The sequence below is a fragment of the Myotis brandtii genome, unplaced genomic scaffold (genome assembly GCF_000412655.1).
Source record: "Myotis brandtii unplaced genomic scaffold, ASM41265v1 scaffold436, whole genome shotgun sequence".
Lineage (NCBI taxonomy): Eukaryota > Metazoa > Chordata > Mammalia > Chiroptera > Vespertilionidae > Myotis > Myotis brandtii.
The window spans coordinates 579,547-593,383 of NW_005366679.1; the positions used below are offsets into that span (position 1 = coordinate 579,547).

The following is a 13,837-nucleotide window of genomic DNA, read 5'->3' on the forward strand; positions in this document are numbered from 1 at the left end:
TTTTCTATTTCTTAGCAATAATCCAGGTTGCAAAAAATGATACCAAATGACCTTAAGTCTAGCACTTAGCAAACCAGTGGATTTGTCTGTGTTGAAGCTTAGGCTCTTCGTAGTATACTAGAGGCCTGGTGCATGACATTTGTGCAGTGGGAGGAGGGGGCCCTTCAGCCTGGCCTGTGCCCTCTTACAGTCCAGGACCCCTTGGGGGATGTCCGCCTACCGGCTTAGGCCCACACCCTTAGGCCCGCTCCTGGTAGTGGGCCTAAGCTGGCAGGCAGACATCCCCCAAGGGGTCCTTTGTGTTGCTGTGCTCACCAGCCAAGAGCCTGGCTTCTGGCTGAGCAGTGCTCTCCCTGTGGGAGCACACTGACCACCAGGGGGCAGCTCCCGCGTTAAGCGTCTTCCCCCTGGTGGTCAGTGCGCATCATAGCGACCAGTTGTTCCACCATTTGGTTGATTTGCATATTAGGGTTTTATTATATAGGATTTATATAACAAATGATTGGTTCTCTTCATGAGTTGCAGTATTTAAACTTTTTTTAAAATATATTTTTATTGATTTCAGAGAGGAAGGGAGAGGGAGAGAAAGATAGAAACATCAATGATGAGAGAGAATCATTGATTGGCTGCCTCCTGCACGCCACCTACTGGGGATCGAGCAACCCAGGCACGTGCCCTTGACCAGAATCGAACCTGGGACCCTTCAGTCCCCAGGCCAACCCTCTATGCACTGAGCCAAACCGGCTAGGGCTAAACTGGTTTTGAGTGCAGCAAAATGGTGGTTTCTTTCATTCTCAAGGTTGTATTCTAAAGTATGCTTTTAATATGTGAAAACTCTCTGATGAGAACAAATTTTGTATAAAAAACAGATCTACTTACAAGTACAATCTATTTCATTTAAATTTGTCAGGAACTTAAGGAATGATATTACTTTTTCTTGGCTGTAGGAAAAAATTGCTCCAAATGTTAAATGATCCAAAATAGTTAAAAGTATTATTCTTTTTCCCCTCTAAACACATAGTGTGCTAATCAAGCACCCAAATACAGATGCTCCTCGACTTATGATGGGATTCAGTCCCCCTAAGCCCATTATAAGTTGAAAATGCATTTAGTAAACCTCACCTATCCAACATCATAGCTTAGTAGCTGGTTTCTATTGAGTGCTTAGCATTCCCGCATCAGTGCAAAGTCAAAGAAATGTAAGTCGAGCCCATCCATAAGTCAGAGACCATCTGTATAGTGAATCGTGTTTAATAGGGCTTGTTGCATGGATCTTAATTTTGTAAGCCAAAGCGTTACTCTTGAAACCTATTGACTTTAGCAGAGAAGTAAAATGAATTTAAATTCTGCCCCACCACGATAGTGCTAAAAAAGAGCTCAGCTATGTTTTGTCCCTTGATTCTGCAAATTTGTTTTACACTTTTAGCTTAGTCTTTGAGAAGAGTCTAGAATTTCACAAAGCTCTGCCTGTCATTGTATTCTCATAGAGAGGGTCAGCAAATGTAGATCCATTTGTACTTGTGCGGCGTTTCTTGTTTTTATATGAAGATGTTATAATGTGCATGCATTCACACTAACTCAAGCAATATAATTTTCCTAGTAAGTATGTATTGGAAACTGTTGTGAGATGTCGCCTGTTTTAACAAAGACTCTGTCTTTCTTCCCTTGTAGATCATACTAAAGAGGAAAGGACAGTGTGCTTGGTTAGAGGAAAGGACGAAGTCATTAGCCATATTGTATATACCGTCCAGCAACCCCCACAAAAACCCCTCAGCCACAAGACATCCACATATTGCATGTTAACCAGAAGAGAAGACAACATGGAAACCCACTGCACACTGTTGCCTATACACTTTGTACATTTAATTGATATTCGTGCTGAGGTGATATACCTGTCTATAAAAGAACAACATCGTCTTTCTTTTCTAGCACAGAGTTATGCATTAAAAGATGCATACCTAATTAGTTTCCTAATAGATTCATGCCATCTTGAAAAGACAGACTATGGTGTAACCACGATTCTCTTATGTATTGGTACGTCTGTAGACCAAGGTATAATTTTTTAAAAATAAGTTTATTTCTTTCAAGGTTTACAAATAACAAAGGTGCACCTTGTATTTAAAATTGCCATTAGAGGTGAGAGCGTGCATGCACAGTCATTTTTGTTTAAGAGTAATATTTTTAATGTAATAGATTGTAAGATGCGGCGAGGGAGGGATCTGACAGAGATGAATGTGCCAAGCAAAACCACAACTGTGTATCTTTTAAAGCACATCATGGCTTTAAGTACCATGTTGTAAAGGATTCTCATGAAGTGCCATAGACTGTACATCAAATTAGAGTATTATTTCTTCAGTGTTATTGTTTTCAGAGCCACCTTTTGTTGCTTATTTGCTAGTACTAATCAGTCAAAGGGCACCATTCTTTTTTTTTTTTTTTTTTTTTTTTTTTTTTTTTTGGGAAACCAAAGCTGTCTCAGAAATGGCCAATGTAACCACAGTAACAATAGAACAGCACAACACAATTTCTCTCAATACAGATAAACTCACACATACTGGAGATATATATAATAGATTATATATATATATAATTATTTTAATGCATTGTAGTGTAATATTTATGCATACTATACTGTCTAACATGATATTCAAAAGGGATATGCCATTTCTGAGACACGATAACAAAAAAAATGTTTGAGGAAATTATTTTGCTTCTATTTATAGCTCTGTCAAAGTCAAAAGACTATAAATGCTTTGCAAAAATGGTTCCACGTTTGCTTAAATGCTTCACCACAGTCACGTTGAAAATAGTGACTCTAAACAAAGAAGAAAGCAGCACTGTCATCAGATGCATGATAAACCAAAATATGAAAACGGGAGGTGTTTCATTTACCTAGCAATCGGGTGGGTTACATACTTGGGGGGATTTTATATGTGATTTCTTTTGTTTTGTTCAGATTAACTGCTTATAGCCTTAGAAAGCCTTTTACAAAATTATAAAAAAAAATAGATGTGCATTCAGTTTTTAAGAATGGATTCATCCAAAGGAATTCCCTTTTTGTGGTTTGGGTGTTGCAGCTAGTAAGGGTATTTTTGCTCTGGTCAGCAGTTCTGCCAGCTGCTGAAGTAGGGGCCAGGTCACTGGTAGTTATAGTGTGGAATGGGAGAGGTGAAAGTTCAGTTGTAGAACTTTCCATACTTCCAAGTTTACTGCAAGTTTTTATGCTTGAGAGAGATGCTTTCTAATATAAGACTGATGTGTTGATTTTACTGATTGTACTGTACATCTATTAAAGCCTTAGATTATTACATTACGGGTTGGAACCCATACCAATGTAATTTCAATCGTGTTAAGAGAGTAATGGTGACTTCACATGTTATTGTAGTTAGTTACATTGTAGAATATTACTTATTTTTCTTGTTAAAATGTAGTTTTTCATTTCCTACACTTATTAGATTTCATTTTGTATTAACAATTGAATACCATTTCAGTTTATAGACTCTTGTTTTATTAGATTTTACTGATGAATTTTTCAAAATACAAAAAAAAACTTTAAAGTAGTTTTTCCTTCATAACATACTCAGTTTTGAATTACATGTAGTGTCATATGAATATTCGTATTATTGTTAACTAAATGATTTATATTTTACTGATTTAATATTAAAGTGTAAGAATGTCAGTCATTGTTAGTTCTTGTCTAGTTTTCATTAAAAGAACAAAGATCTTTTATATGGATATCTTATAAATATATAATCATTGCTAAGTAAGAAGTTAAGTTGTTGCTATCGCAACAATCCTGGCAGACAATTGAGTAATATTTTGATGATTTATTTTGTTTGTAATTAGTTATTATAAGAGGATCTCTAGAACCTAGATATTAGAATAAAATTTATTTTCTACTGTATCCATTTCAAATGTTAAAGTATTGTTTAATATTTTTGAAATCCCTGAATATCAGGCCTTGTTATAAATAAGCTGCATAATCAATAAATAGAACAAGGGACTTTTTGTTGATAATCCAAATACTCAAAGTTTACGTAATGAGAATTAAAGCGTGTGTGCAAACTCTTGAGGGTTGATTATGCTGCAATTGAGCATGTTGGGACGTCTAGAGAGAAGGTTGACTTTTTGCACTTCTGTATATAGTCAAAAGAGAGAAACCTGTATAATAGTAAGATCTTATTTTGAATAAAAACGTCTATAATTACAAGGAGTTTTGTTAAGGCTAATAAAATGAGACTGAGCAAAATTGCTTGCAAAAGTGGCACCGAGTTAGCACTCCGTACCCCTTCAAACATGTTGCTTTGCTTTTTGTGGACAGCTTGTAGTTTGCCAGGATTTTTTCAGCTGGAAAGATATGCCATCCTTCCGAGATCTCATGACTGACAAAAACTCCACTGGGCCAAATCTGCCTGAAGACCATTACCAAAAATAGCAGGTACTTCAACCATTAAGGTGAAATCATGGATCAGATATTCCTCACATTTTTCAAAACTACTGCATGTTTAAAGCTTCAACGACAACAACAACAAAAAGGAGAGACAGAACTATACTAAGGACGTATTATGCTAATCAGTTTCTGCCAATTTCAGTGGTTTATTGTTCACACGCGCACACACATACACACACACACACCAATCTTCAAAACAAGTAATGACTTTCACAAAATTGAAACTATAAACAGGCAAACCAAACAGCACAGTGTAGCTCTAGTTGTTCTGTGATTGTTTTTTAATTGCTGTAGCAAGCCTGTTCTTTCAGCAGGTGAAAAGATAAAACACAGTTCAAAGTTCATGGTTCTAATTTGCAACTCAGAAGCACTCAAAAGAGCGAATGTGATCACGGGCACTTGTTTAAGGAATCTGTGTAGCCAGCCCCTCGCTCCAGCTGGCTCCCGCGTTGCACTTACCGGCAACCCCACCCCTTTCATCTGCTGACAGGACAGATGTGCTTGGTTTTACTCTTATGTAATCACAACTTACTTTCTGCTTGTAGTTGCTTACAATTATGTATTTTGTCTTGGGCTGCGATTTGTTTTACGCTTATTTTATTATTACCGCAGTAGTTGACTTTGCTGTATGGAAAAATAAAGTGAAATTGCCCTAATAAAACTTCTCTTTCTTAAGTATCTTTGTGTCTCTGAGATTGAAGAGTAAATTTTTTTTTGCGCCTTTCTCATATGTGTGTGTGTCTGTCATTACGAACACATCGTTATGAAAATGCATTATCCGGTTTTAACTGACCGCAAGGAAGGTTATGCATCACTGGCTTTCTCGCCGACCCTCCTTTGATACCAGAAATGAGAATGTGAATCCTGATGTGTTGCCATCCCACGCCCACCGCTTCCTGGGAGATCTTGCCCTCCCCTCCCCTGACACTCTAAGTGCTGTGTGGTAGGATTTTAGGTGTAGGGGGAAACTATAAGAGAAAAAAAGAAATTGTCTTATTAATTCTAGATTGCTGTCTTTCTATTAAAGACACCTTACTTGCCCAACTTCCCCAGGAGACTACTAACACTGGAAATCAGGCAATCTAAGAAAATATTTCAATAAAGACAGAGTGATTACACTTAATTTAGAGGGACAAGAGAGTACACACACACACACACACACACACACACACAGCTGAGCCAAGGCATGACATAACTCACTCTTTTTTTAAAATATATATTTTTTAATTGATTTCAGAGAAGGGAGAGGGAGAGAGAGAAACATCAATGATGAGAAGAATCGATCATTTGCCTCCAGCACGCCCCCACTGCGGATCAAGTCTGCAACCCGAGCATGTGCCCTGACCAGGAATCGAACCATGACCTCCTGGTTCATAGTTCAATGTTCAACCACTGGGCCACACTGGCCAGGTCATAACTTACTGTTGATAGTGCCTTTATGTGTGTCTGTGTGCATTTTTTAAAGGGTGAATTAAAAACTTGGTTGAACTGAGGCCACGTTTTCCATATGGTGTTGACTCACAGTTTCCAGAGACAGCCAGTGGAAGCCTGAGTTCCAATGTGGAGAAATGTTCTAATTTGATCATATAGTGCACTCTCTGTGACTGTGCCACTTGGTATTTGGTCAAAGCTGCAAATTCTCCTTGCAGGTCAATGATCTTCTTCTAAACTTGCAATAAATGTTAGTGTGATATTTATAATTAATACAATTCTGTTTCTGGTTGAGTTGTATCGAGCATTCCTGTTATCCTGAGTAGACCCAACTACTCAAGGTGCTGTTTATCAACAAGAGAGCAGCTGCCCTATGTGATGGTTCTCTAAAGCTGGGCTTTACAACTTTTTTTAGTGTCACCCCAAAGCATCCAGCTCTCCAATTAGTGGTAGTACCTTTGATATATTTCTTTTAACAATGTCATTATAATATTTTCATGTTAAGTGCATTTTATTTCATTAATCACAGCATATACATGCATTTGAAAATGGTGTTGAAATATTCTCCAGAAGCTTAGTGTTCAGAAGGAGTTATTACTACAGTGACCACTAGGGGTCCTCAAGTCACAGGACGGGCGTTTGTGTTAGAAGTCCTTAGTTTCTTCTTTGGGAAACAATATTTGCAAGAGCTATTGTTTCATTACAGACCCTTCACCCTCACAGAGTTCCCACTTTGGAAAGACCCTGAAGGTCAGTGACATGTGGACATCTATCATTTCACTGAGGCACACTTTTGAAGAGTAGCTTCCTTTAAACAGCAGTCACTTAGCAGTCACAAACAGTCACTGTACCTGTTAAGTGGGACACTCAGCAAGATTTTGTTATTTTTTTAATTGTTATTACTCTGTTCCCTGGTGAGTCTGAGGCAGTTACTCTAATATTGGAGGTACTCTACATGTTCTGGAAAAAATATATTGTTCAAGAATTCGGAAACTTTTGAAAGCCTAGAATACACCCACTTTCAATGTTCAAAGTCTATTATTGTATTTACATCAGGACAAGCTCCAAAAATGTGAAATACAGAGATTCAAATGTCCAAGGGTTGTTTAGAGTTCTCTTGATCTGTCCAAAAGATACTGGGCCTCATGGAAATGATTAAAGCAGTCATCGCCGGCCGTGGCCCAGCCTCTGGCACATCCTGCTGGCCATGGTTGGTCCTCACAAGGGGCCGGCCCTAGATGGGGCTGTGGCATCGGCAGCACTTGGGGTGGGTGGTGAATCTGAAGCTACCTGCGGAGTGTGGCTGTGTGAGTCCACGCAGGTCCCAGAGTCCCCCTCCAAACTTCTCGGGAGTTGGACTTCATTTGGACTGTGTGTTCTGATCCCCAGAAGAGCAAAAGCCAGATGTGTGCTGGGGCTGACCAAGGCCTGGGGGTTCAGGAACTCTCCTCCTTCACACCCTCTGTAGCTCCCTCAGTGTTGTTTGCACCTGCCCTGGACACCCGTCACCTCAGCTGCCCTGTCCTACCCCAGCCCGGTGACCTAGGTCACCAAGAGGACACGACTGACTGACTCCTTTTTGTCTTCTGAGGAATCGGGCCCTCAGTTCTCTCCCCTTTTGCTACCTGAGCGTTTTCTTTGTTCATGTAATATTTTACCTTTGCTAATTAAATGCAGGGAAGTGTGGGGTGGGGATAGCCTGCTCTTGAATTTACCATTTTAAGAAAAAATAGCCATGGCAGTTAGAACACCGATGAAATCTGTTACTACTAGTGAGTTATTTAGGTCTTTCAGAAACGACTTATGGAAGCAAGAATGATCAGTTGTTGCTTTTTCTCTCCCCAGTTGGGTTTCATAATGACAAAACAGAATTCTTTTTTTGACAGATAAAGAATAAACCAGGGGGTTTATGCACGGTGTTTGGGAGCCTCCCGGTTGCTATGTAAATTCTAACTGCCACTCTCCCTCACGTTGGCCCCTGGGGTCAGCCTGGGGTGTTCAGCACCTGAACTTGGAACTGAGAAGAGCTCCGTGGCCGGGTTAAGTTGCAGCTTTGGGTGGGCTTGTGTGATTTCACTGCACTGAGCACAATCTCGCCCGAGAGAAACTGTAACTATTGCAACAAATGCCTAGGCCATGGTCATGATGAACACACCTCAAAATCCAAGCCGAGGAAGGAAACATGCTCCCTGGGAGGGTCTCACATCTGGGTGACTCCTCAGGCCCAATGCCCAGCTTAGTGAATGTGCCCTTGCACTAGATAAACAATTGCCATGGGATTAAAGGATGAGTGATATCCTGCCGCAAGTTCTAACTAACTTAGTGAATGTGCCCTTGCACTAGATAAGCAGTTGCTATGAGGGGGTTAAAGGATGAGTGATATCCTGCCGCAAGTTCTAACTAAAAGGTAATTGCTTGGACCTTGATAACTATGATCAAGATTGTCCATTGCAGACAGGATACCCAAGTTCATAATGGGCTTCGAAACCAGTGGTGATGGTGGCTCTGAAGGCCTGGAAATCAGTGAGCAGTCCGCAGAAGTACACACTGAACTTCGAGCCAGACATTTATTTAGCCAAGCAGACTTCCCAAGTTCATTTACAATGACACACAGCTCATGAGTCTGGAAGAGATTATCAGCTTACTCTCGCCCAGTCATATACTAACAGTGGCAAAGCTAAGCAGAAAACCTAGGCCCTGGAAGTCCCATCATATGGCATAACTTTAGGTTGAAGATGAAGGTAGAAAGACATATGAGGAATTAGAAGCCTGAGCAGAGGCTGAACAAAAGAAGCCTTAGTAATTGCCATGGAGCAGTCAAAACCTGGACACCAGGGCCTCATCATAGGAAGAACCGCTCTGCTCACCCTGCTTTGCTTTACCCCTGCCTGGGCCCCTTCCTCTTTCACAATTACAATCACTGGTGTTGGGCTCTGAGATACAGCAAACTGGTAACATCTGGGAGGAGAGGCTAAGGAATTGGGGCCGAGGGAAGGGCCGGTTTGACAGCTTTGTGCACAGTAAAGATAGGTACTGCCCAGGGACACAAGTATCCCAGATAGAGGTAGGAACCAAACTGCATAGGAATAGGCTATAACTTCCTAAAATGATTATTTTTTAAGACATGCATTGAAAATGTCCTTCAACTCATAAAAGTCTAGGCTGCTCACTAGAAATGCCACTGAAGCCCAGGGGAGCCACTGAGGTGGGTAAGATCAAGGGTTCTGGAATCAGACCACCTGGATTCATGTCTCAACTTTTCAGCTTTCGACCTTGGAAACTTCTGACTCAGTTTCCACCCTGAGAAGATGGAAATAGTAACGTGAGTATGTACCTTGCAGGATCATTGAGTGGTTCCCAGTCTTTGCTGCAAATTGGAATTACCTGGGGGATTTTTAAGCATTATCGATGCTTGGTCCCTAACCTAAGACATTCTGATTTCATTGCTATGAAGGCAACCACTGGGTTAATATAAGAATAAAGTGCTTAGAACAGTGCCTGACATATAGCAAGCAATGGACACATATCAACTATGATTGCTATTTTGTTATTACCCATTTTGCTAATTACTGCACTTAATCTTCAATTTTCATCCTAGTTCTTGGGTTATACATCCCTTTCAAAGCAGCCATACCCACACTACCTCCGTCTTTCCTGTTCAGCAGTGAGATTTTTTCTTCCTGTAATTTGCCACCACAGCAGGTCCTGCTCATTGCTACCCATGTAGTGAACATCTCAAAAGTAGAACAAAGTCCTTTTGACTCACTCTGAAAAATGTTTATTTCATGTTCCCGCATGATATGATCACAGACCACAACCCATGTCAAATTGAAAGTGACTGGATGTAACCAAGATTAACTAGTTGAATTCCCCTTTTATTTCAGTTGTGCTCGAGAACAAATAATAGAACAGATGCAAGCATCATCATGAAAACTGTACTGTTAAAGTATTTAAAGTATGTTATTATATTTATTGAAATAATATGTCTAATTACATTGGAGCAGCACTTATATACTTCCATCCAATATTTTATCATAGGCTTTTTTAGATGCTTGTATTAGCACTGACTCAGTTCCATAAACACATTAAAAATCAAGTTGTTTTTTTTTCTTCTAAAAATCAAGTTTCATGCCAGGCACCATACTAGCCTCTGGGAAGGTTGAATGGCAAGAACTGCTCAGAGTAATGGCTATAAAAAGATATATAGAACACTGAAAACACACTGATGTAGTATTTCCAACCTCTCACACTTGTCCCAAACCCTTTAAGTATGACACAAAACAATTAGAATGCGATTAAATGAAAACCACCCTCTCTTCTTGAATACAATAATATGACCACCCTACTCATTATCCAACTCCTATTATCCTTAAAAATTGAATATTAAAAAACTATTTATGAATAAATGTTTATTTCAGCATTTTTAACAATATTAAAACCAAGAACAGTCTTTGTTTCAATCATTAATTAATAACTAAGCAAAGTATTATAGAGTTATGTGCTTAAAAACCATTTTCTTAAAATTATTTAATTACATGGGAAAGTAATTTTAGTGGCAGGATTATATGGTACTTTTTAACTACTATAACTTTTCAAAATTACTAAAACTACTATTTGTTTTAGTAAATATTTATTGTTTTTCATTTAAATTATTTCATGTCATTTTCCTTTATTTTTTACTTTGAATTCATTTTCATTGTTTCTTAGACCACTCATCATTTAAGTAAGTTTGTCAAATTTAGGATATAAAAATGCACTGTAAAGCATGATGTCTTGCCAAATTATGTAAAAAATGTATGTTTTTTTATGGAAGACTAATAAAACAATGCTAACAAAACTCCTCTTATAATAATCTTTGGTCTTAAATCTTTAAAATTATAACTAGTTTCTGTGTGATTATATCATCCCCTGTATACATATTATTTATAGCACAAATTTCTATTTAAAATTAATCAATATGTTAATCTATTTAGTGGTTATCCCTTCTCCCTCCCCTCTCTCCAACAGATACCCTAATTCATCACAATTGGTTAATATACATTTATTATAATTTGATTGAGAAAGACAACTAAGTGTGTGCAACAGACCTTAAGACAAATTTGCTAGCAGGGTCACTATATTAACCAAGGAGATGAGGACAAGGTGCTGCTCTCCAAGGAGGTGACATTTGCTCAGAAACCTGAATGACAAGGAAGGTCTAACATCGCTATTGGTCGCATACCCTTTCAGCCATCTTTCCTGTCACATGTCACCTCGTCCTTTCAACTAAGTTAAATGCCACTGCACACAGAAGCATTCTTTTCCCTCCTGACACCGTGAATGCAACATTATTTCTTGCTCTATTTTCTTAGAGCTTATTGCTTTGACCACTATTTCATTACTTTTTTATTCTTCCTGATATCATGGGCTCGTTGTTGACAACTCTGAATCTCCCCCAAAGAAAAGGTAGTTTCTTACCAGCAGGAGCCAGTCTTAGTCCCTTGTGTGGCACTCGCTGCCTAGGACCAAGTTTTGCAGTTAGGAGGCACTGGCCTCCGTAGAAAATGCAGAGTGGGAATATTCTACCCAACTCTACTTTTCAGGCTGTCAAAACAAGGCAACTGCTGATTATCTAGAAAGATGAATAGAATCTCAATATTTTCCATTTTTTTTTAAATAATCTGGAGAAATGAGCTGGTATTTCCCAGGCCGCAGCCCACTCCACACTCCCTTTACTGTACCACCAAGTAGAGTAATTTGGGAGTGTTTAATTAAAACTTTCCTTCCTTCTTGAATACAAAAACAAATGTGATTACCTAACTCATTGTCTCTAGAGAAAATGTAGGAAAAAATATTCTGATTGGTGTGGTATACCTTATGAATGTATTCTTATAAGGAGTCTGTGGTGAATGAGAGAGCATATAGTCACAATCTTTCCATATCCTTTAAAATATTCCTAAGTCAGACATTCAAAGATTGTTGCCTTGCATGCAAATGCCGTTTCCTATCATCTGCTGAAATGTTTTTATTTATGTATTTGCTCCTTTTCCCAGGCGCCTAAGGCCTGTGGGTTCATTACCATCAACAGCGGAGCAGAGGAGGAACATAAGCCAATTACTTATGAATGAATTATAAGAATTGCAGTGGAAATGGATTTGTACAGAATATACACCTATAGTCTGAATGCTTTTGAATGTCCTTATCTTGTTTTAATTAGGTGGTTCCTTTGTTTTCCTCCCTCCTCCCATTATATTATTGCACAAGGCTCTGAGCTCTGATCATGATTTTTGGCTTTCTCGGCTCCCAGCAGATCCCTCGTTTTGGAAAGGCACATGAAAAGATGTATTGAACAATTATTTCATCTGATGTGACTTAAAAGGGCCTGGAAGCCACTCTATTTCCCTACAAACAGTTCTCCCACCTGTTCACTGCTCATTAACAACCCCTGAATAAGAGATGACATTTTTCATTCTGTAGTTAATGAGATTTAAATACTTTATAAGAGACTTTATGGGAAAATGACTTAAATTCATATTAGCTTATTTCTGTCCCCTCTCTCTTTCCACCCCTCTCTCTCCCACCCTTTCTTTATCTTTTTTCCCCTGTCCTTTCTTTTGTAAGAATTTAGAGAATGCTAAAATACTTTATGGGAAAATGACTTAAATTCATATTACCTTATCTCTGTCCTCTCTCTCTCTTTCCACCCCTCTCTCTCTCACCCTTTCTTTACCTTTTTTTCCCTGTCCTTTCTTTTGTAAGAATTTAGAGAATGCTAATCTGTGTCATGCACCATGGTGGACACTGAGAACAGTAAGGTTGATCTGAACCAGTCTCCATGCTCAAGGAACCCAAAGAAGAGTTGGGAAGATATATGTGTCAACAAATAGCTGTAGTAAATCTGGTGGGTGATATACTCAATGCAGACTGTGTGGGGAAGGAGAGAGAAAGGTCATCCTAAGGAACAATGGAGGAGAAAGACCCAGAAGAAGAGTCTAGGGAACATAAAATCCCCTAGCTGTACAATTTTTCCTCTCATTTCAGTGTCATGCAACCTTCTAAAAGTTTTATCAGCCCGGCTGGTGTTGCTCAGTGGTGGATGGTCTACCTATGAGTCAGGAGGTCAGGGTTCAATTCCTGGTCAGGGCACATGCCCGGGTTGTGGGCTCAATCCCTGGATAGGGGGTGTGCAGGAGGCAGCTGATCAATGATTCTCTCTCATTGTTGATGTTTCTATCTCTCTCTCCCTCTCTCTTCTTCTCTGAAATCAATAAAAAATATACTTAACTAGAGGCCCGGTGCACGAAATTTGTGCACTGGGGTTGGGAGAGGACCTCAGCCTGGCCTGTGCCCTCTCACAGCCCAGGACCCCCTGGGGATCAGGCCTAAGCTGGAACATAGACATCCCTCTCGCAGTCCGGGGCTCTCAAAGTACAGGACACCTTGCTCCTTACCACCTGCCTGCCATGGAGGCGGGAGAAGCTCACACCACCTCCGCTGCACTCGCCAGCAGTGAGCCGGCTTCTGGCTTGGGGGGTGGAGGGGAGTGTGACTCAACCAGAAGCGGGGCTCCCTGCTTCTTAGCGCTGGCCCCGCTCACTGATTGGGAGGGGCATCTGGGGCCAGGTCGGCTAGGGGAGGGGCTGTGGGAGGTTGAGGCACCACAGTTGCAGCCCATCCAGCCTCTGCGGAGGCTCCAGGACTGCATCACCCCCTGTCCCCCTGCCTCTGCAGAAGGTGTGGCGCTGGGACTGGGCCTGCACCACTGCCTTTGCACCTGCCTCTGCAGAAGGGGCAGCCCTGGGCCCGGGACCAGGCCCGCACCACAGCTTCTCCCGCTGCCTCTGCGGAAGGGGGGTCACCGGACCACCATGGCTGGCCTGGTGGCACAGGCTGGCTGGCCCCACTCCCCACCCACTGGTCATTCCAGAAGGTTGTCCAGAATGACATCCAGAAGGTCATTTGGCTGTCTGGTTTAAT

The 13,837-nt window shown here is 40.4% G+C and overlaps 1 protein-coding gene across 21 annotated transcripts in view; it reads left to right on the forward strand.

Moving 5' to 3' along the window:
- Positions 1-5,128, forward strand: part of MBNL1 (muscleblind-like splicing regulator 1) — a 197,899-nt gene extending 192,771 nt beyond the window's left edge. For all 21 annotated transcript variants that reach the window (XM_005874395.2, XM_014546217.1, XM_005874394.2 and 18 more), the window contains one exon: positions 1,672-5,128. The gene's annotated coding sequence lies outside the window, so the exon portion shown is untranslated. The remainder of the gene's footprint in view (positions 1-1,671) is intronic.
- Positions 5,129-13,837: the final 8,709 nt, after the last annotated feature.